Source organism: Bos taurus, chromosome 24 (assembly GCF_002263795.3).
Source record: "Bos taurus isolate L1 Dominette 01449 registration number 42190680 breed Hereford chromosome 24, ARS-UCD2.0, whole genome shotgun sequence".
Classification (NCBI taxonomy): Eukaryota; Metazoa; Chordata; class Mammalia; order Artiodactyla; family Bovidae; genus Bos; species Bos taurus.
The window spans coordinates 42,388,187-42,409,578 of NC_037351.1; the positions used below are offsets into that span (position 1 = coordinate 42,388,187).

Sequence of the window (21,392 nt, forward strand, 5' to 3'; positions counted from 1 at the left end):
CTTCTCATCCTCTGTCATCCCCTTCTCCTCCTGCCCCCAATCCCTCCCAACATCAGAGTCTTTTCCAGTGAGTCAACTCTTCGCATGAGGTGGCCCAAGTACTGGAGTTTCAGCTTTAGCATCATTCCTTCCAAAGAAATCCCAGGGCTGATCTCCTTCAGAATGGACTGGTTGCATCTCCTTGCAGTCCAAGGGACTCTCAAGAGTCTTCTCCAACACCACAGTTCAAAAGCATCAATACTTCGGCACTCAGCCTTCTTCACAGTCCAACTCTCACATCCATACATGACCACTGGAAAAACCATAGCCTTGACTAGACGAACCTTTGTTGGCAAAGTAATGTCTCTGCTTTTGACTATGCTATGTAGGTTGGTCATAACTTTCCTTCCAAGGAGTAAGTATCTTTTAATTTCATGGCTGCAGTCACCATCTGCAGTGATTTTGGAGCCCCCAAAAATAAACTCTGACACTGTTTCCACTGTTTCCCCATCTATTTGCCATGAAGTGGTGGGACCAGATGCCATGATCTTTGTTTTCTGAATGTTGAGCTTTAAGCCAACTTTTTCACTCTCCACTTTCACTTTCATCAAGAGGCTTTTGAGTTCCTCTTCACTTTCTGCCATAAGGGTGGTGTCATCTGCATATCTGAGGTTATTGATATTTCTCCCGGCAATCTTGATTCCAGTTTGTATTTCTTCCAGTCCAGCGTTTCTCATTATGTACTCTGCATATAAATTAAATAAACAGGGTGACAATATATAGCCTTAACGAACTCCTTTTCCTATTTGGAACCAGTCTGTTGTTCCATGTCCAGTTCTAACTGTTGCTTCCTGACCTGCATACAAATTTCTCAAGAGGCAGATCAGGTGGTCTGGTATTCCCATCTCTTGAAGAATTTTCCACAGTTTCTTGTGATCCACACAGTCAAAGGCTTTGGCATAGTCCATAAAGCAGAAATAGATGTTTTTCTGGAACTCTCTTGCTTTTTCCATGATCCAGCAGATGTTGGCAATTTGATCTCTGGTTCCTCTGCCTTTTCTAAAACCAGCTTGAACATCAGGAAGTTCACGGTTCACATATTGCTGAAGCCTGGCTTGGAGAATTTTGAGCATTACTTTACTAGCATGTGAGATGAGTGCAATTGTGCAGTAGTTTGAGCATTCTTTGGCATTGCCTTTCTTTGGGATTGGAATAAAAACTGACCTTTTCCAGTCCTGTGGCCACTGCTGAGTTTTCCAAATTTGCTGGCATATTGAGTGCAGCACTTTCACAGCATCATCTTTCAGGATTTGGAATAGTTCAACTGGAATTCCATCACCTCCACTAGTTTTGTTCGTAGTGATGCTTTCTAAGGCCCACTTGACTTCACATTCCAGGATGTCTGGCTCTAGGTCAGTGATCACACCATTGTGATTATCTGGGTCATGCAGATCTTTTTTGTACAGTTCTTCTGTGTATTCTTGCCATCTCTTCTTAATATCTTCTGCTTCCGTTAGGTCCATACCATTTCTGTCCTTTATCGAGCCCATCTTTGCATGAAACGTTCCTTTGGTATCTCTGATTTTCTTGAAGAGATCCCTAATCTTTCCCATTCTGTTGTTTTCCTCTATTTCTTTGCATTGATCGCTGAAGAAGGCTTTCTTATCTCTTCTTGCTATTCTTTGGAACTCTGCATTCAGATGTTTATATCTTTCCTTTTCTCCTTTGCTTTTCGCTTCTATTCTTTTCACAGCTATTTGTAAGGCCTCCCCAGACAGCCATTTTGCTTTTTTGCATTTCTTTTCTATGGGAATGGTCTTGATCCCTGTCTCCTGTACAATGTCACAAACCTCATTCCATAGTTCATCAGGCACTCTATCTATCAGATCTAGGCCCTTAAATCTATTTCTCACTTCTGCTGTACAATCATAAGGGATTTGATTTAGGTCATACCTGAATGGTCTAGTGGTTTTCCCTACTTTCTTCAATTTAAGTTTGAATTTGGCAATAAGGAGTTCATGGTCTGAGCCACAGTCAGCTCCTGGTCTTGTTTTTGCTGACTGTATAGAGTTTCTCCATCTTTGGCTGCAAAGAATATAATCAATCTGATTTCGGTGTTGACCATCTGGTGATGTCCATGTATAGAGTCTTCTCTTGTGTTGTTGGAAGAGGGTGTTTGTTATGACCAGTGCATATTCTTGGCAAAACTCTATTAGTCTTTGGAACATACTTCCCCTAAATTCCTGGAGGCTCAGACGCCAACTTCTGTTTGTTTCCCCAATACCCTCTCCCAAGCCCTCCTGCTGTATTATGTATTATCTGTTGATGTATCCATCTCCCCCACTAACCCATAAGAGGCTTGGAACACAGACCACACATTCAGCTCTGGACTGTCAGCTCCCAGACAAGATAGGGGGAGAAGCATCAATTAAATGAGTCTGGAGTCAAACCAGCCTCGAGAAAGAGAAACAGGAAAGACCTCTGCGCTAGAAAGAATTGTCAAAAGTGCCTCTGGCAGCCCTCAAGCTGATGGGAGCCCTTCCCAAGTTCTGTCCAGGATTTATGGTCACTAGACTTGACTCTGCCCGAGAGCGCTCCAAGGCTATTCAGTGACATACGACCAACATGCAGGAAAGATTGCATCAGCATCCACTGCCGGGCTGTGTGCAGAGAAGCAGAAGCCCCGCCTCACATTGATAATGCAGACAGACTCCAAATAACTAAAGCCGGTGCAGAATTCTAGGGGTCAGCGGGATCTGAACAGACCTGGGAGTGTGGGTAAGACTTGGAGAGATGAAGGGAACAGCATTTGGGAGGAGGGAACAGAAGGGGCAGCCATGCCCCTGAGCTCTGGGCTCCCATTCTAGTGTGAGAGGGAACCCACCAGCCATGCAGATCCTGGGGGCCACCAGGCAGTCATGGTCCTGCTGGGAGCTCCAGTAACAAGGTTCAAGAGGTTAAAAAGAAGAACAGGAATCAAATTGACAGAGAGAAGAAAATTTTCTGGTTGTTCAGTTGCTCAGTTATGTCCACCTCTTTGTGATCCCCATGGACTCCACTACGCCAGGCTTGCCTGTTCTTCACCATTTCCCAGAGTTTGTTCAAATTCATGTCCATTGAGTCAGTGATGTCTTACAAACATCTCATGTCACCCCCTTCAATTCTTCTCCTCAATCTTTCCCAGCATCAAGGCCTTTTCAGTCCTTCAGTGAATATTCAGAGTTGATTTCCTTTAGGACTGACTGGTTTGATCTCCTTGCTGTTCAAGGGACTCTCAAGAGTCTTCTCCAACACCACAATTCAAAAGCATAAATTTAATTTTCAAGACAATATAGGCTTTGCATGAGCACCTAAAAGTCATCTGCAATTACCAGCAAGTTCATATTTATTCATATGGTTTTCTTTAGAAAGCAGTGTGGGTATCTTTTAAGAAAAACTGGAGCGAATTTAATTTAAACATCTGTCTTAGGTAATTGGTTGATGGATGAATGGGTTTGAGTTCCATGTGGGGTATCCTTTCACAATTACGCTGTACAAATAAATGTGAAAATCATTAACATGAACTGAAAATGGCCATTCAGCATAACTCCAAGATGGACAGTGGCCTTGATGTGTCATTTAGAGCTTCAGTTCAATACTGAAATTTCAGTTTATGACTTGGTAAGTGGTTTTTCCATTTGAGAGGGGTAATTTTTTTTTTTTCTTTTTAACCCCAGAATAGACTTTAAAATAATTGTTAAGAAGACAGTTTCACTAGTGAGGTCTCTTTTTTTAATAAATTCTTAAAAACAGTGTATGAGAAGGCCAGCACAGAACCTCTGGGTTCTCACAGAACCTCACAGGACCTCTGGTCTCCTTTGGGTCCTCGACGAGGAGCAGGCAGGACTGGTTCTGCCATTACAGACCCTTGGAAAGACCTCACCCAGGGCTGCACACACTCAAGAAAGGATTCCATAAAGATGAGCATCGAGAAAATGGTATTTCAGTAAACAGTTGCATTTTTGTTAACTTGGGTTTAGTTCTGGGCACTGAAAAATGCATTGCTACTTAGCAGGATTTGAGGACCCATCTCAAACAGAACTGGGCAACACAATCTTGCTTTTGTAATTTTTTTTTAACCGGCCCATCAGGATCTTGAGTAAGCTCATTTTTTGTCCCCTCCCCAAATTAATTTCATACATCACGATTTTTAAAGATATATTCCATTCTTAATTCTTAGCAGAAATAAACGTCGAATACTGCTAAAGATTTTTTAATTGTCCTGTAATTTCTTAAAACATAGCTGAATTTTATGACTCTGGGATCATACTAGTTTAACATTTTAATAATCTTCACAAAAGTGATATTTAAGTTGTACTATTTTTATAATTTTTCCAGAAATAATATTCAAGTTATTTAACCAGCAGTCTGACCTACACATAGAGAAGGAAATGGCAACCCACTCCAGTATTCTCGCCTGGAGAATCCCATGAACAGAGGAGCCTGGCAGGCTATACAGTCCATGGGGTCTCAAGAGTCAGACACGACGTAGTGACTAAACCAACCAACCAACCAACTGACATACACAGCAACTACTCAGAACCAATGCCAGTTGTATCACTGGGGCAGGTTCTGGGGGCGATCTGGTGAGCCAGGTGTAACCAGCTCATCACTGTATCATAATGCAATGGTTTGGAGGAGGATCCGGGAGCTGGGACGTTGGGGTAGTGGGGCACAGAGGCGAGCGAGTGGGTGGCAAGCTCAGGGTGGTGGCTGTTTATTAGCCTATCAGGTGTGTTTTCATACAATTTGTAATCCAATTGGCTGCACAGGTGCATCCCAGCTGAACATCAGCCCGGTCCTTTATCCTCACATCACATCTCCCAGATGCAAAGACAACACTCTCTCTCTCTCTCTCATACACACACATTCAGTACAGTCAGCTCTCATCATGATACAGTAATAATCACAAGAATTTACTGTTTGGGAATCTGTCTTGTGCCAGGCATACCTGACATTAATGATCTTATTTAATCTGAACCACAAACCAATGAAGTGAAAAACTTCATGAATGGCAGAAATGTAAACCCAAATGAACACAGAGGCTGAGCGCTTTCTGTCCCACTGTGGATCTTCAGGTCTCCAGGACAGTCTAAAGGTCAGAGGACTACATTTGAAACAAACGAAGCTGAGGGATCTCTTAACGAGGCCACAGGGATTGCTGCAAAGGAATAAATGCCACTTACACTGCTACGGCCGTTCATTTCCGTGTCTGCAGACAGAGGTAATAGCATCCGCCCATTACATCCTTTATCCCACCTGGGAATAGGATGTACTGAGCATCAGCCCCAGCTGTCCTGGTGCAGGGAACTATTCTCAGACTGGCCCAGAGCAAGTGTACAGACTTTGGCCACTGGCTGGTATAAGAACATCAGGGCCAAACACACTGATGCTGCTGGGAGGACGTTGAGATACAAAGATGGGTGTGTGTCCTTGAAAAGGATAGTATGCTCAAAGCCAGAAGGCAAGTGTCTTTAAATTTTAAAACATTATTGCACATAAGCAAAAGTATATATGTACACATGTGTATGTGTGTGTGTGAAGTGTACACACCCAAGACCTTGAATTGTCTACAGAAAGGCTACTCTTCCAGACTACCCACCCTAGATGCTCTGAAGTCAGATATTCAAGAACCCTCTGGAGCCTGGCCATTAAGTCATTCCCACAGAGCCCACAGGAGTCTGAGCAGGACCATGCTGGTGATTCAGAGAAGAGAGGAGAAGGAAGCCCAGCCATTCTCAGCCAGGATAGCATTTGACTCTCTGTACCCCGCAGGCCAAGTACATGGGGATGGGGCACAAGTGACCAGTGCACCTGCCAACCTTCCACCTGGTCAGACGAGAACAGGTAGGGAGGTTATAACAGCTGACAGTCTCTGCCCACCCACTCTGAGCCCAGCTCCCAGTTGCTCTCAGCAGCCCCCAGCCGGCACCGTCTCTTACCTGCACTGTACAGACAAGAAAACCAAGGTGCGGAGGTGCCAAGTGACCGCCACATCCTAAGCTGGTCAGCAGGGGAGGTGGATCTGATTCCAAGTTCATGGACTTCCCAAGTCTGGACACTCAGCCACTGCGATTTTAGATTTGGGGGCTGACTCTGGCAGGTGGGGGATCCTGGTTAGTGGGGGATCCCCTCCCTTCCAACAACTGAACACAGGTGTGGCCTGGGGTCTGTGCACAGGTCTCACCTGTCACCACATGTATCCAGTGTGATAAGCATCAGAGTCAGCATCATGTTGACTTGCATATGTGCTCAGTCACTTCAGTCATGGCCAACACTTTGAGACTCCATGGACTATAGCCCACCAGGCTCCTCTGTCCATGGAATTCTCCAGGCAAGAATACTGGAATGGGTTGCCATGCCCTCCTCCAGGGGATCTGCCCAACCCAGGGGTCAAAGCCATGTCTCCTGAATCTCCTGCATTGCAGGCGGATTCTTTACCACTGAGCCACCAGGGAAACCTGATCAGGAAGTAGAAAGAACATCAAAGACCTCCAGTATGAACAGGAAGCCATTTTTGTCCCTGAAGAAGGTTGACATAGGCTTTAAAGGTGAGAGAATGAGAGATCAGTGTTTCCAAAACTCAGTTCCTGTGCGACACGGGTGTGACACACACCTATAAATAAAAGAACTCCTAACAAGGCATGCACCAATGCCCTGACCTAAAAGCCCATGGGGTTTCCCTAGGAGCAGCAGTAACATCTGTGCTCCAGACATCTGTCAGAGGCAGAAACTCAACAGCTTCCCTCCAACCTCTGCATGTGAGTGAGAAGTCCACGTCTGCAGCTCAGCCTCGGAGCACAGGCTGGGCTCCAGCAAGGCTGGGCGCCGGCAGGAAGAATCAGAAACAGCCACTGGTGCGGACAGTCAGGGCCACCTGGAGGCCCAGGTACATGGCGTCGCGCTGAGCGCCTTGGCCTGAAGCAAACGCGTTCTTTTGTTGCCCTGCAGAGCCTGGGTTTTCACCGTGTGGATGAGATAAGCGAGGATATAGCTGAGGTTCTTTCATTTGCTGAAGCAACTGTTAGTGCAGGGCTCGCAGCCTCTCTTGGCGTCCTCTTCCTGAGGCTGAGTAAGTGGAACCGACTCCAAGCTGCAGCAGTAAGACTTGCTCTGCTTCTGAGAAACCTACTGGTTTTTATCTCACGGGCTCCGAATTCTTCATGTAATGACTTCCCTCTTGGACTTGGCTGCTTCAGTGCTTGGGCTTTCCTGTGACTCCACCCCTGGTAAATTCCGCAGACCCTTGGGAATTCACTTTATTCCAGGTGTATTTGTTTTCCTATGCTCTGTATCATGCTATATGTTATTAGGTGGATAGGTAGACAGTAAGCCATTATAAAACTTCTGATAAACTTGAACGCACTGGTTTCACTAGTGTAACCAGTATCGTTCTATTAAGTTTGCCCTATGGAATAAGTTGGGAGAAAGTAACAATAAAATTAATTTCCAAAATATAAAAACAGCTCATACAGCTCAATATTACAAAAACAATCAAAATATGGGCAGATGACCTAAACAGACATTTCTCCAAAGAAGACAGCCAGACAACAGGCATATGAAAAATGCTTGATGTTGCTAATTATTAGAGAAATGCAAATCAAAATTACAATGAGGTATCACCTCACTCCCACCAGAATGGCCATCATCCAAAAGCCTGCAAATAATAAATGTTGGAGAGAATGTGGAGAGAAGGGAACCCTCCTACACTGTTAGTGGGAATGTAAATTGGTGCAACAACTATGGAGAACAGTATATAGGTTCCTTAAAAATTCAAAATACAGCTATCATATGATCTAACAACCCCACTCCTGGGCATGTGTCTGGAAACGATGAAAACTAAAATTCAAAAAAACACATGCACAATATTCAAAAAATTACATTAGCCAAGATGATAGACAATCTGAATGTCCATTGACAGAGGAATGGATAAAGATGACGTGATACATATACACAATGGAATATTATCCAGGCATTTAATAAAAATGAAATAATGCCAGTTGCAGCAACATGGATGGACTTAGAGGTTATCATACTAAATGAAGTAAGTCAAAAAGAAAGAGACAAACATCATATGATATCACCTCTATGAGGAATCTAAAAAAAAAATGATACAAATGAACTAATTTATAAAACAAACTCACAGACACAGAAAACAAACTAATGGTTACCAAGGCGGAAAGGGAAGAGGGAATAAATCAGGAATTTAGGATTAATAGAAACACACTACTATATATAAAATAGATAAACAAGAACCTACTGTTTAGCACAGGGAACTATATTCAATATCCTGTAATAATCTATAATGAAAAAGAATCTGAATATATAATATCATACATATATATCATGATGCGTGGTGGTAGTGGCTTTGATCACTCAATCATGTCCAACTCTTTGCAACCCCAGGGACTGTCGCCCAGCAGGTTCCTCTGTCCATGGAATTTTCTAGGCAAGAACACTGGAGTGGCTTGCCATTCCCTTCTCCAGGGAATCTTCCCAGCCCAGGGATCGAACCCAGGTCTCCCACAGTACAGACAGATTCTTTACTGTCTGAGCCACCAGTAAAGCCCATACATATATATGCCTCCTGTACACCCAGAATGCTTTAAATCAACTAAACTTCAGTTTGAAAAATACATAAATAAATAAATCTGGGTGAGAAGTAAAAATACGACAGACAGCATCACACTTAGTTTTCATCAGCTCAAATACGGTAAGAGGTCCTTGGCATGTTAGCTTCTGTATAACTTTCTTCTCCAGATTTACTATAAAGCAGCATAGCCATAAAAACCATACCACTTATTCACATAGAATTCATCATGTTATATTTGGATAATGTAAAATACTTGCAGAGAAGAACCACAAGCCTTCAAACCGCTGAGCTGGCAGTATTATGTCTAAGGTGTATTTTCTTTCCCTGATTTTTAACTCAAACTTATTTAATGACAGGAAATTAAAAGGTAAGTATACCCCTGGCAAGTGTAAGCCAGGGCCCTGATTTCAGACTCTTCATCCATTCCAAAAGTTTAGGCCCAATCCCATTTCGCCGTTTCCTCCACCATTTTCAACACCCATGAATGAGCTCTGGGATGCGGTTCCCTGAATGAAAACCTCCTGCATGAGGACTGGACTGCACCTATGGGGGAGGGGGCATGGCACTGTGGTTACTTAGCAACACGGTAGTTAAGGAAGTATCCGGAATCAGAACCCAAAACATGGGTGCCTCTGTTGGCTCTGCCACTTCTTATTGGTGGTACTTTAGATGAATTGTGCAGCTTCAATTTCTCCATTTGTAAAATGTAATACAAAAGAAATGAGCTCCATGCAACCCTTAGGTACAGTTGAGACAGACAAATTAGATCACATATGATGCTTTTAGAAATTACAGACTTCAAAAACTTATGGCTACCAAAAGGGAAAGGTTGTGGGGGGGGATAGATTGGGAGACTGGGGTTAAGAAATGCAAGCTGCTGCTGCTGCTGCTGCTGCTAAGTCGCTTCAGTCGTGTCCAACTCTGTGCGATCCCATAGACGGCAGCCCACCAGGCTCCCCTGTCCCTGGGATTATCCAGGCAAGAATTCTGGAGTGGGTTGCCATTTCCTTCTCCAACAAATGCAAGCTACTATATATAAAATATATAGTGAACAAGGACCTCCTGTGTAGCACAGGGAACTCTGCTCAATATTCTGTAATAACCTATACAGGGAAAAGAATCTGACAAAAAAAATGGATAAGTGTATATGTATAACTGAATCAATCTGCTGTACACCTGAATCTAACACTGACACTGTTAATCAACTATGCTCCAGTATAAAATAAAAAGTAAATTAAAAAAGAAATTATAAAGGGCAATGATTAATTTTTCAATTTTTTTCCATTTCTTGACGATAATAGAGAAGACAGTAAGGATCATGACCACCACTGCAGACTTGACCAGAAGTGGATGGATAAGTGAGTTCTTACACAAAATACCAGGCCTAGGGGGGCACTGCCTAAAGCACAACTGATTCACAAAATTAGTCCTCACAAGACTCACACTGTCTGCAGGATTTCACAGTGAAGATGAAAAGAATGGAGGAGGGAAGTTAAGAAGAGAAAGAAAGGAAGTGGGAAGGAAATGCCCTTGGACACTGAGAGTCATGAAGCACCAAGCACGGTCTGCACACAGGCACAGGGGCCGGGCTGCTGGGCACGGATTAGGTGGCGGAAACACACGCTCTGCAGAACGTAACAGCCAGGCACTGACTGGACTTCTTCCCACAAATGAAGCTTTCTATAGGCAGAAGGGGAAAAAAGCAGTGCCAAGTTCCAGGATAGGGTAGAGACATCATTTTAACAGACTTCTTGAAAACACAGGCTGCTTTGGAGAAGTTTCTGTGATGTCCCACAATCTGGCTTTATGTTATAGTACTTCACTCCTTGCAAACATTCAGGCGAATGTTCTGAGTTCTCCTAACTCATTCTGTCCCTTCTTCTCCTCTCCTGGACATAAATAACCCCCTTCTGACTTTGGATCTATTGAAAATGCACCCTAACACACTCCCACACATGCAAACACACACACTTTCTTCTCCACTCCATCACCACCCTCAGGATCAAAACTTAGCAAAAACCAGCTAAAGTACTTGATATGTTAAGATCCCCTAAGGATATCTCTTCCTGACGCTTTACTACAAACAGGAAATACAATTGCATTAACCCTCCCAACCCCTCCCCTCAAGACGCACAGACTCAGACCCTTTAACAGAGAGCCTCACAAATCCAACAGCCTCAGATAAACTGCCGCCTGGAGAATCACGTGTTCATCCCACCCAGATGGCGTGGCTTTGCTTGCACATTTCAGAAGACATCGCAAAACACACAGCGCTGTTGGCCAAACACTGTCTGAAAAGCAGACTACAAATCAATGACACCCAAGTAAAATCAGAGCTTTCAGGAACTGCCCTCCCATCCTCTTTAGTTGCAGAATATATAACATACATTTATATATCATTTATATCCTGGTGGCTCAGACAGTTAGGAATCTGCCTACAGTGCAGGATACCTGGGTTCAATCAGTGGGTCAGGAAGATCCCCTGGAAAAGGGAATGGCTACCCACTCCAGTATTCTTGCCCGTAAATTCCATGGACAGAGGAGCCTAGCAGGCCAAAGTCCATGGGGTTGCAAAGAGTAGGACACAACTGAGCGACTAACAACTCAAACTTTAGCTACTTGTGCTGTTATTCATCATATTTATCATATTATTGACATGATCTCACACTTATCCATCATAATATTCATCATATTATTGACATGATGTTACACTTATCCATTGACTCTTAATTTCCAAGTATAATCTCAGAATTAGATGGGAAACTCCTTGAATTTAAAGACGTTGACTTATTTACATTTCTTTGTACCCTGAGTCCTAACTTAGAAAATCTCCAGTGAAGACTTCAGAGATGATAGGTATCCTGAGAATACAGTGAGAAGGTAACCATCATCACCGCTATTAATGAGATGACCGTGTCTCATGTCTGTGGTGTCATTAATTTAGTTACTTCCCTGGAAGTTTTGCTGCCATTCCTGAGTGAGAGCTTGAGAGGACTTGACCTGGAACATTGAGATGCTCAGGACCGCATTGTTTATATAGAAAATGCATTGTCTACCGTTACCTATGTGCTTATATAGATTACTTCCTAACTTTATACTTAGGATAGAGTACTTCCCTTTCTGAAATGTTTTCTTCTACCCTCGGAGCTCTACCCCTCAAATAAACCTCATTGTGGAGGTGAAAATTGTGTTTTAGTTTCATCATTAAGTTCTTGCACTTAGGGCTACTTTCTTTTCTAGGATGTTTGATTGGATTCTCTCATTCTCCTTTCCCCAAAATGTTTGTTTTTCATAACTTAAATTCAAATAGTACTCACAATAAATGATTACTTAAGATTACTTTTTTTTTTTTTTTACAGGAAAAACAGTATCAATGAGGCCAAGTAAGTGGGGTTAGTGGGAACTGCCTTAAAGGGCCTGAAATGCCACAGTTGTAACTATTTTGGACAAAGCGGCTCCCTCTGGTGGAAACAGAACCTTCTCTAGATGGACTGGACCGCATCACACAGCCCAGAACCTGGGGTGTCTTCTGAAGACGTGACAATGGGGGAGGAGGAGTCTGCTGTTGGCATTTGGATGGTCCATGGCAGGTGGGAAAACTGAATCCCTGAATGGTTTATCTTCAGTTAAACTGCTCTAATCACTGACCCCAATCCTCTGGGGTGATTGGCCTGGGAGAACCTGAATGGTGAGGTACAGACACATATGGGCACTTGGAGATTAGGTACAATTCACACGCTCCTCAAATTCAATCCCGAGGCTCCAAGATGGAGGAGAAAGAACAAGCCGACCAAGTGCAGGAGCTGAGAGGCCCACACAGATTAGAGGTGGGGTGACTGGGCCTCATGGCCCTCGACCCACGGAGGAACAAAGACGCGATTTCAGAGCGAATAGCACACAGAAGCCCTCCTGAGACCCAGACACTCACTCTAATTGTTGCTAAAGGTCAGTGGATTTTTAAACTAAATAGTTGGAACTGGAGGAAATCTCATGTTCGTCATTGTTTATTTTACCACATTATTTGCCCGCATCTGTGGTTTTTTTTGTGTTTAGACTAAATTTGTTCATTTTCCTGCTCCGTGAATTGTATGGATCTTCTTAACGTGAGAAACAGTACATATTACTGAGTTGCTTTAATACCACTTAAAAATATATAACTATTCTAAAATCTAGAGAACTGAGTAAAACAGCCTATAAGGAACTCATCTACTTGTTACATCTTCAGGTAATTCTTGACACAGTAACATCTCCGCACTCAACATCTATATTGACACTTTGTGCAAAATTCAGCCCCATCAAAAATTATAAATTGCCTGTAGCACAGGGAACTCTACCCAGTGCTCTGAGGTCCCCGAAATGTGAAGGAAATCCAAAAAAGAGGGGCTATATGCATACATACAGCTGATCCACTTTGCCATACAATAGAAACTAATACAACACTGTAAAGCAACTATACTCTAATAAAAATTAATTTTTAAAAAGTTATAACCTGAAACTGAGCAGAAAGAGTGTCTCCTCCTCATTCCAACCAGGTCCCACTGTCCTGGTAGTGGGGCCATGTTCTGAGCTCCTGGCAGATGGTGACTGTTCACACATCTATGTTCTCTCCAGGAGAGACTCGGTCCTTAAGGAGGAAGGCATTGCTGGGCATCCTGTAACCATCGCCCCTGAGAGTCCTAATGGGTGTTCATTCAGGTCAACCCTGAGCCCCACATTCCAGTGCAAAACATATACATTTAACTTTCATCAGGGCGTCCCAAGTGGCACTAGTGGTAAAGAATCCGCTTGCCAGTGGAGGAGATGCAAGAGACACAGGTTCGATCCCTGGGTTGAAAGATCCCCTGGAGTAGGAAATGGCAACACACTCCAGTATTCTTGCCTGGGAAATCCTATGGACAGAGGAGACTGGTAGGCTACAGTCCATGGGGATGCAAAGAGTTGGACACAACTGTGTGACTGAGCACGCACACACACACACACACACACACACACACACACACAACTCTTGTTGCTTGCGGCAGTGATGCTCAGTGATGATGCCTTGAACACTGAGTGGATAATACTGACCACTGGTCCTTGGGGAAACACAGTAGGATCCTGGAAGCCTCTGGTTATAACATTTTCATCAACCGATCAATATGTAACCTGTTTAGAGACACCTTATTCAATACCTATTGCAGATTCATCAACATTGAACTCACGGCCAACAGCACTGTGACTCCTGCTTGAATGTAGTCTCTCTGATAAATGTATTTCACCCACAAGGCACATCCCAGCCTCCTTTTTGTTTCATTTTAAAAAACTGAATTCAGATATGTATCAATATAAATATTGATATATATTATTTTCAGATTATTTTCTATTATAGGTATCACAAGATATTAAATAGATTTCTCTGTGCTATACAGTAGGTCTTTGTTGTTCATCTGTTTTATATATAGCAGTTTTTATCTTCTAATCCCAAACTCCTAATTCATCCCTCCCTGATGCCCTTTCCCTGTGGTAAGCATAGTTTTTTTTTCCATGTCTGTGAGTCTTTTTTTGTTTTATAAATAAGTTCATTTGTATCATTTCTTTCAATTCTACACATAAGTGATATTATATGATATTTATCTTTGTCTGACTTCCTTCACTTAGTATGGTAATCTCCAGGTCCATCCATGTTGCTGAAAATGGCATTATTTCATTCTTTTTTATGGCTGAGTAATATTACACGATGTATACATACCACATTTTCTTTATCTATTCATCAGTCAATGGACATTATGGTTGCTTCCATGTCCTGGGTACCGTAAACAGGGCTGCTATGAACACCGGGGTGCGTGTATCTTTCCAAATAGAGTTTTCTCCAAATATATGTCCAGGAGTGGGGTTGCATAATCATATGTCCAACGTCCCTGAGCTCAGGAAGTGCCGTGCCCTTGAGGACATTTTAAGCAGCAATATCACCAACACAAAGTACAAAAGCGTGGTCTATGGGGCACTAACTAGTGTCCTGTTCACAGTCTGAGCGGAACCCAAAAGGAGACCTAGTCTTGACCTTCCTCAGCCGCACATGCATGGCTGGTAACTCCAATTTCCTGCCACTCCTCAAGGTCCAACAATGACCATGAAAGCGCTGTGAGCGTCACTTGGGGGTCACAAATGAATTTTAGCAGGTAGACGAATTAACAAACACAGAACCTGCCAATGATAAGGATCAACCTATTTTAAAAAATTAAACATCCTTTTGTATTACCAACTGGAGAGTAAATTTCTGGATTTTGGAGCTATGTTTACTTTTGTTCTCTGTGGTATCGCTGGTTCTAACATGTTATTTATAAAGAGTAAATGCCTCATCAATAATTGTCAGATGACTGACTGAATGAATGAATGAATCAACACTTTATCTGGACCCCCACTCAGCATAGGTCTATCTTCCTGCGACAGGTGGTCCCGAGAATTAATACAGGGGACTTGTTAATTCAGACTCTTGTCGGAGCATTACACAGAGTCCAAACAACAGCAAAATTCTGGACCACAAATATGTTTAATTCCCCAGATAACTACCCCCCACCCCTCTCCTTCAATGCAACAAGCCAGTGTCTCATTTCCAAACAAAAATCCAAGCCCAGCCCCACGTCCAGAAGCCTGGCCTCTGGCTCCCTTTGGCTTGTGCGTGGGCCCACGACAGGCCTTTGTAAACGCCCTGGCTGCTGAATATTTGATGAGCAGCATCTGGCTGAACGACAGAGCAGTCCCTGCCATCTACAGACAGACGCAGCCCACCAGCCCCCATCACACTGTCAGCTCCTCTGATGGACAAGTGTTTGCTTCACTCTCACCTTCATAAACAAACAACCAGCACAGCCAGCATGCACAATCATGCCTTTCCAATAAGCTGGCTGTTGAATGAGCCTGGCAGCAAAGAGATGATTAATCCTCACCTATTGCACAGTCTGCAAGCAAGTAATTGAGAAACACAGGAAAACAGAGCGGTACGGCATCTGGGACCGGAAGACCTGGTCCCGCGGCTATGGTGCCCATCGCTCTGCTGTCCAGACCCGGCCTGGCCATTAGCCCTTCCACCACTTGCCTCTGTGTCTCCACTGAGATGAAGCGGTGATGGATCTCTGTGGCCTCGGGGTGGCCAGGTCTCTCTGGGGAGACGAAGCAGGAACTTACAGGCTAACCACTGCCTGGTGGTCACTCAGGGCTCATCTCAAGGATGCTGGGGGGTTAGGAGGGGAGTTGACGGGATTGTGTTGAGTAAACAAATGGGACTCATCTTCAGGAGCCTGTGTGTTGCTGTAAAACATGCCTTTTCTGTGCTCTCTTTTTCCCTGCAGGACCACTGCTGCTGCCTCCCCCATGGGACCCCTTCCTCCAGAAGCACTCGATCCTGTACTGGAGTATATTTTTTTTTCTTGGTCAGCAAAACAGGGGTCAGAATTCAGGCTTCACACACTCTCTTGGCCAGGACCCTGTGTCAGAGGCTCTTAGATGATCAGCCTTTAGTGACCCTCTCTTAGATGTCTATACACAACATAATCTATAGAATGAGATAAAGAAATGTGAATGGTCTTTTAGTCAACACATGATAAATGAATAACTTTTAAGTATTCAGAAAAAAATATCTTTGGGATCCTCTTCTCTGCTTAATGCTGAGAAAATATCCTAAATGGTGTTTGCAGTACTATAACCATCCACTTACATTGTCACAAGGCAGCTGGATTATATGAAAAAATCTCTCCATTTATTTTCACTCTGTATTAATTTTATAATAAAACCAGTAGAATGTGGGAAATGCCTGGGTTGGTAACTGAATTATTTATTTTAGAAGCTTTCACTTATTGGATCAATTTTTTTTTTAATGTTCATTTCAGGAATTATTCATGAACCTCTGTGTGTTTCTCAGCTTCCTTTTCTGTAAAACATAAATAGTATGGATTCCTATTTCATGGGGTGTTGGGAGGACTAAATGAGGTGTAGAAAGCTTGGGGGAGCCGCCTGGCAGACACAAGCCCTGCATGTGTTACCTAGTGGTTCTTCCAATTAGCAATTAGCACTGTTTGAAACTTAAATGTAAGTCTTCATCTGAAAGGGTTGTTTTGTATGAATCTGCAAACATACGTGGGTCTGTTAAGAGAAATGGATATACGCAAAGCCAAGCCTAGACTCTAACAAGTCAATCCATCAAAAATTAGTCTCGTCCAGACTGTGAAGTAAATCAGCTTCAAAACTGAAGCAAATGGACTCCAGATACACAGAGAAGCAAATCAAATCAGCTGAACCTTTTCGAAGGGAAGATACATTTTTCAAGTAAAAGGGATGACCTCCTCCTCTGAGCTCTTTAACCATTTATTCAGCACAAGCACGGGACATGGTATCCATGAACTTGACTCCACAGCAGATGACTTAGTGCTCTGTCCAGGACCAGCATATGGACTCAACATGGGGGGGGAAGAACCAGGACCCTGGGAACTGAAGGAACCTGCTGCCCAGGAATGTGCTGTTAATGCACACGCTGTGCCATTTCTCAGCGTCCAAATGCCCAGGACAGCACTGGTACAGGGCAGCAGTGTGTGTCCATCAAGTGAATAAACAAGAGAGTCATTTCCAGCTTGAATCAGCAAACTGACATCCAGTTCAGGCCCCTCACCCACCCCCGACCTTGTCATGATGAACAGCACCTAAATCACAGGTGAGGTCACACTGCAGATTTGGTTGATCACAGCCAAATAAAATGCAAAGTTCAGGACTTCTGAGAACATCTCCTGACTCATACAATAATATGACCCCGTGTTTCCTGAGATGAGAATTATATGTGTGCCTGAAAGTTCTGTGTCACTGAATGCTCTTTGCCAAATTCAAAATAACCACCCCCCAAAAAAGAACAGATAATATAACCTAAACATCTTACCATTAATTTATTCAAAAATTCAAGAAGCAATCATCTCATCATTTTGGTAGCATTCTGTTTGGTTGAGCTGATATTGATAATAAAGCACTTACCCCCAAATAATTTGCTCAATTAAATATTTCCTTGCCTTTTGCTTTATGATGACATAATAAACCACAGTAATAATAAGCTTAATGGTATAAAGAGTAACAGTGTTTTTAACAAAAACCAGATGCCAGCAGTTTAAAATATCTGCTACTATTTCCTCTCTGATGTCTAAACACAGCTTTACAAGTTACAGACCGCTCTGCCTCTTCACATCGGCAAATGCAACATCATTTTTCTTTTCTCAGGAGCCTTCAGTGACTCTGGTAAAGTGTTTCCTGGGTCACATGAGGGTGAGGCCTTCTGGTGATTACTTCACACACACACACACACACACACACACACACACACACACACACACTATCCTATGATGATTACAATTTCCTCTTAAACTAGGACTCCGTTCAGAGCTGAAGAGAATAAAATATTTTTTCTTATTATTTTCGAATAACTTTGTCAACAGTTTACGGAAATGAACCCGACCTGCTAAATTGCTCGCCTTTGTCCTCAAAGCACAGTGAAGCCTCTCTTTGACCACCCGCGTTCTAACGCTATCTTCCTCCCAAATGTTGAAAGAGAGCCAAATTACGAGAGAAAGACCTTTTTAATGACTTCTGAATCATTGTTAACATAAGCAAACACAGCAGGGAAATTGTTACCTTGCTCAAAAAAATACAAAAAAGTTATGTAGGAAAAAAAATTTTAGAAACCCACCCCTTTAACAAAGGGAGAAAATCTTCTCCACAAAAACCACATGTTGAATAATATTTGGAGGGCATATCCTGAAAGTTTGGTCCCTTTGGTTTCCTTTGGCAACCTGAGTGCCTCAGCCATGCCGGGACCCTCATGTGAGCTTCACCTGCTTCAGAAGGACCCGGCTTCCGTGACTGAACAGAGAGACCTAGGAAGACCCACCCAGGTACCCAAAGCCCTTCCCTCCCCTCCACCCCCAGGGCTCTGTTCCCACCTATGAGTCGTTCAATCTCAGAGAAGGCTTCCGATGACTGAGGGTCCCTGAACCAAACAACAGCTTTGCAGTTAGAAATAATTACCCACCGTAGACTACCCTTGTCTCTGGTCCTTCAGCATGTTTGTGTGTGCATGTGTGTGTGTGTGCATGTGTGTGTGTGAGAAAGAGACACAACATGTCACCTGTGAACTGATTAAATGATGATGCTTCTAAGATACCTTCACTGCAGGTCAATGACTAGTATTGCCCCAAAAGCACTGTAGTCTTGACATTTGGAGAACTCCTTCTCAAACAGCCCCCAATAAGTAAATGACTCTCCCTACCACAAAAAAAAAGGATGGAGAAGACCTTTCTTACCCTTCCCAGCCTGCAGGAGGGCACAAGAACTAAGACAAGATGCTGGCAGGACTGAGCAAGGAGACAGAAGCGATTTACAGCAAAGTCCACACCCCACACCAGATTGTGGCTCTCACCCCAGACCCTGGACACTTTACTGATAAAGTAAGAGCTGTCTTTGCATGCAAGGATATAAATAAAACTCTCTGTTGAAATCAACCAAAAAAGACTCGGGACTTTGAACATCTACAGAACCAAAATCTAAGAAAGTATGATCAGGTGCGTGGAACCAGACAGTGAGTCCCAGCCTTACGGCGGAAGCGCTCCCTGATGGATGGAAAGGCTGGTGAGGTGGGACGGGAACTGGTCAGGAGTCTAGACTGTCCTAAAAGTGACTGAGGCTCACCAACCTCCATGGCAGAAGGAGAGTGCAGTCATACCAGCCCCTTACCATGCAGGTTCCTAGCTGGTTGAGTGGATTTATAACCCAGTGGGTTTTTCCATTCCAGAGTGGAGGGGGGTTCCTGCCATTTCAATCAATCACTTTCCATCCTCTAATTAAATGAGGTCATGTGTAGGGAGCACTCACTGCAGCTCCCGACACGTAGGAAACTGACCTGCTCTTAGCACCCTCAGTCCCTAGGCCTCTGAAGATACTCCACCCGACTCTCTGGTCTAGGCCAGGTAGGCGCAGCCAGATGGCTGTGGTCAAGACTTCAGGTAGATCGAGCTAATCAGTACCTCCTTCAGGATGCTGCCTTCTGGTTCCCCCATCTCACTTTGCCCAGCGTCTTAGTCTCATACATCCGTGCATCCACATGAACCCATCACAGAAAGATGTTCCATTTTTTTGTCACTCAGGTGTATCATCCAATTAATCTTAAACCTCCTCAATGATCATGAGGCTTGACCTTCAGACACTGTTTTACACTCAATACTCTGGGTTTTGTCTTTTTTTCTTTTCTAAAATTGATATAACTAATACATCTCCAGTTTTTTCCCCATCAAAGTTGACTCCAAATACTATCACATCAGACCCACCTTAAAAGGGCAGTGACTTGCCACCATGGAGCCTGCATGCATGTATGTTAAGTCACTTCAGTTGTATCCACCTCTGTGTGCCTATGGGCTGTAGCCCGCCAGGCTCCTCAGTCTGTGGAATTTCCCAGGCAGGAATACTGGAGTGCGTTGCCATGCTCTCCTCCAGGGGAGCTTCCCAACCCAGGGATTGAGTCCATGACTCCTACAATGGCAGGCAGATTCTTTACTACTGAGCCACCTGGGAAGCTCACCATTGAAGCTACTTAAGGCAAAGTCCAAAGGAGACTGCAGAGGATTAATCTGAGATTGGTTTAAAAAAATGACAGCATCGCTGGAATAAGTCCATGGCTTCCAAAGATAGCTTCTTTGACAGAGCTACCCTTCAAGGAAACACACAAGAGCCAGCGTGCTTGGGAGACCATGATGGTGAAGAACCATGCTTTCTTCTCATTGTTACTCTCCACAAACTCAAACATAGTGTTTGGTGAAGGGCAGTCTTTCAATTAACATTTGTTGAAAGAAATAAACAGTCACACTCAATAAGATGTATTTTCTATATAATATCCACATGTCATCAATCTGCACTGAAGCAAATTAAAATGTCTCCTTTCAACAAACCCGTATCATCTCTCCAGACCGTTGTGCCCAGGGCCTGGTACTCTATCAGCCAACAAGTATTTACTCAGTGATTAGGCTTCCCCTTGTGCTTGTAATACTGAGAACAGTGTTCTGTCCTGGGCACGGGTCAGACAACACAAGAGTTAAGAGCATGACCACCTACACAGTACCTGTGTGTCCTGGGCTTGTTAACAAGAAAGCCTGGATATCACACAATTCTTAGCTGATATTTAAAGAGCGCTAGGAAATATCTTGAGGTTAGGACTAGCTATGAGATTGAGATTTCTAAATCTAGCTCACTCTGATATTCAAAGTAATAACATTATCCTTCAAAATAACAGTCATGTTATCATTAGTCAGTGTGTGCTGAGTACACACAGTATACGGACTTTTACATCTCATACATTTTACCCGCTACGTTCCATCCAAACAAAATACCAACTGTTCCACCACAATGAGGATATGCATTATGCATAGGCATAGGGAACTTAATACATACACGTCTAGTTGAAGAACTTAATGTCTCATCAACTTGGAATATTTGGGCCACCTGAAGTTAACTACATATTAGTTCCTATTTAATGGAGTGATGTCTCAATTTAAATGCAAAGCCCATTGCTAAGCAAACAGCAAGCGAAGATTTCCTGGCCTTTCTTCAGTATCTTAGGTTTCAATAAAATCCTTAACGTTGTAAGGAAAGCATACAACATTCTGATTTCTTCAATTATTCATAATCTTCTGATCCCCAGTAAATCTAAAGTAGCAAACTCCCAGGACCTATTACCCCACACCCAAGCTTCTGTCTCCAGAGGAGAGACAGGTGTGAGTGA

The 21,392-nt window shown here is 43.3% G+C and overlaps 1 protein-coding gene across 3 annotated transcripts in view; it reads right to left on the minus strand.

The window, feature by feature from the left end:
• The window catches only part of PIEZO2 (piezo type mechanosensitive ion channel component 2), a 252,900-nt gene that overhangs the window by 188,988 nt on the left and 42,520 nt on the right, over positions 1-21,392 (minus strand). The gene's annotated exons all lie outside the window — the stretch shown is intronic.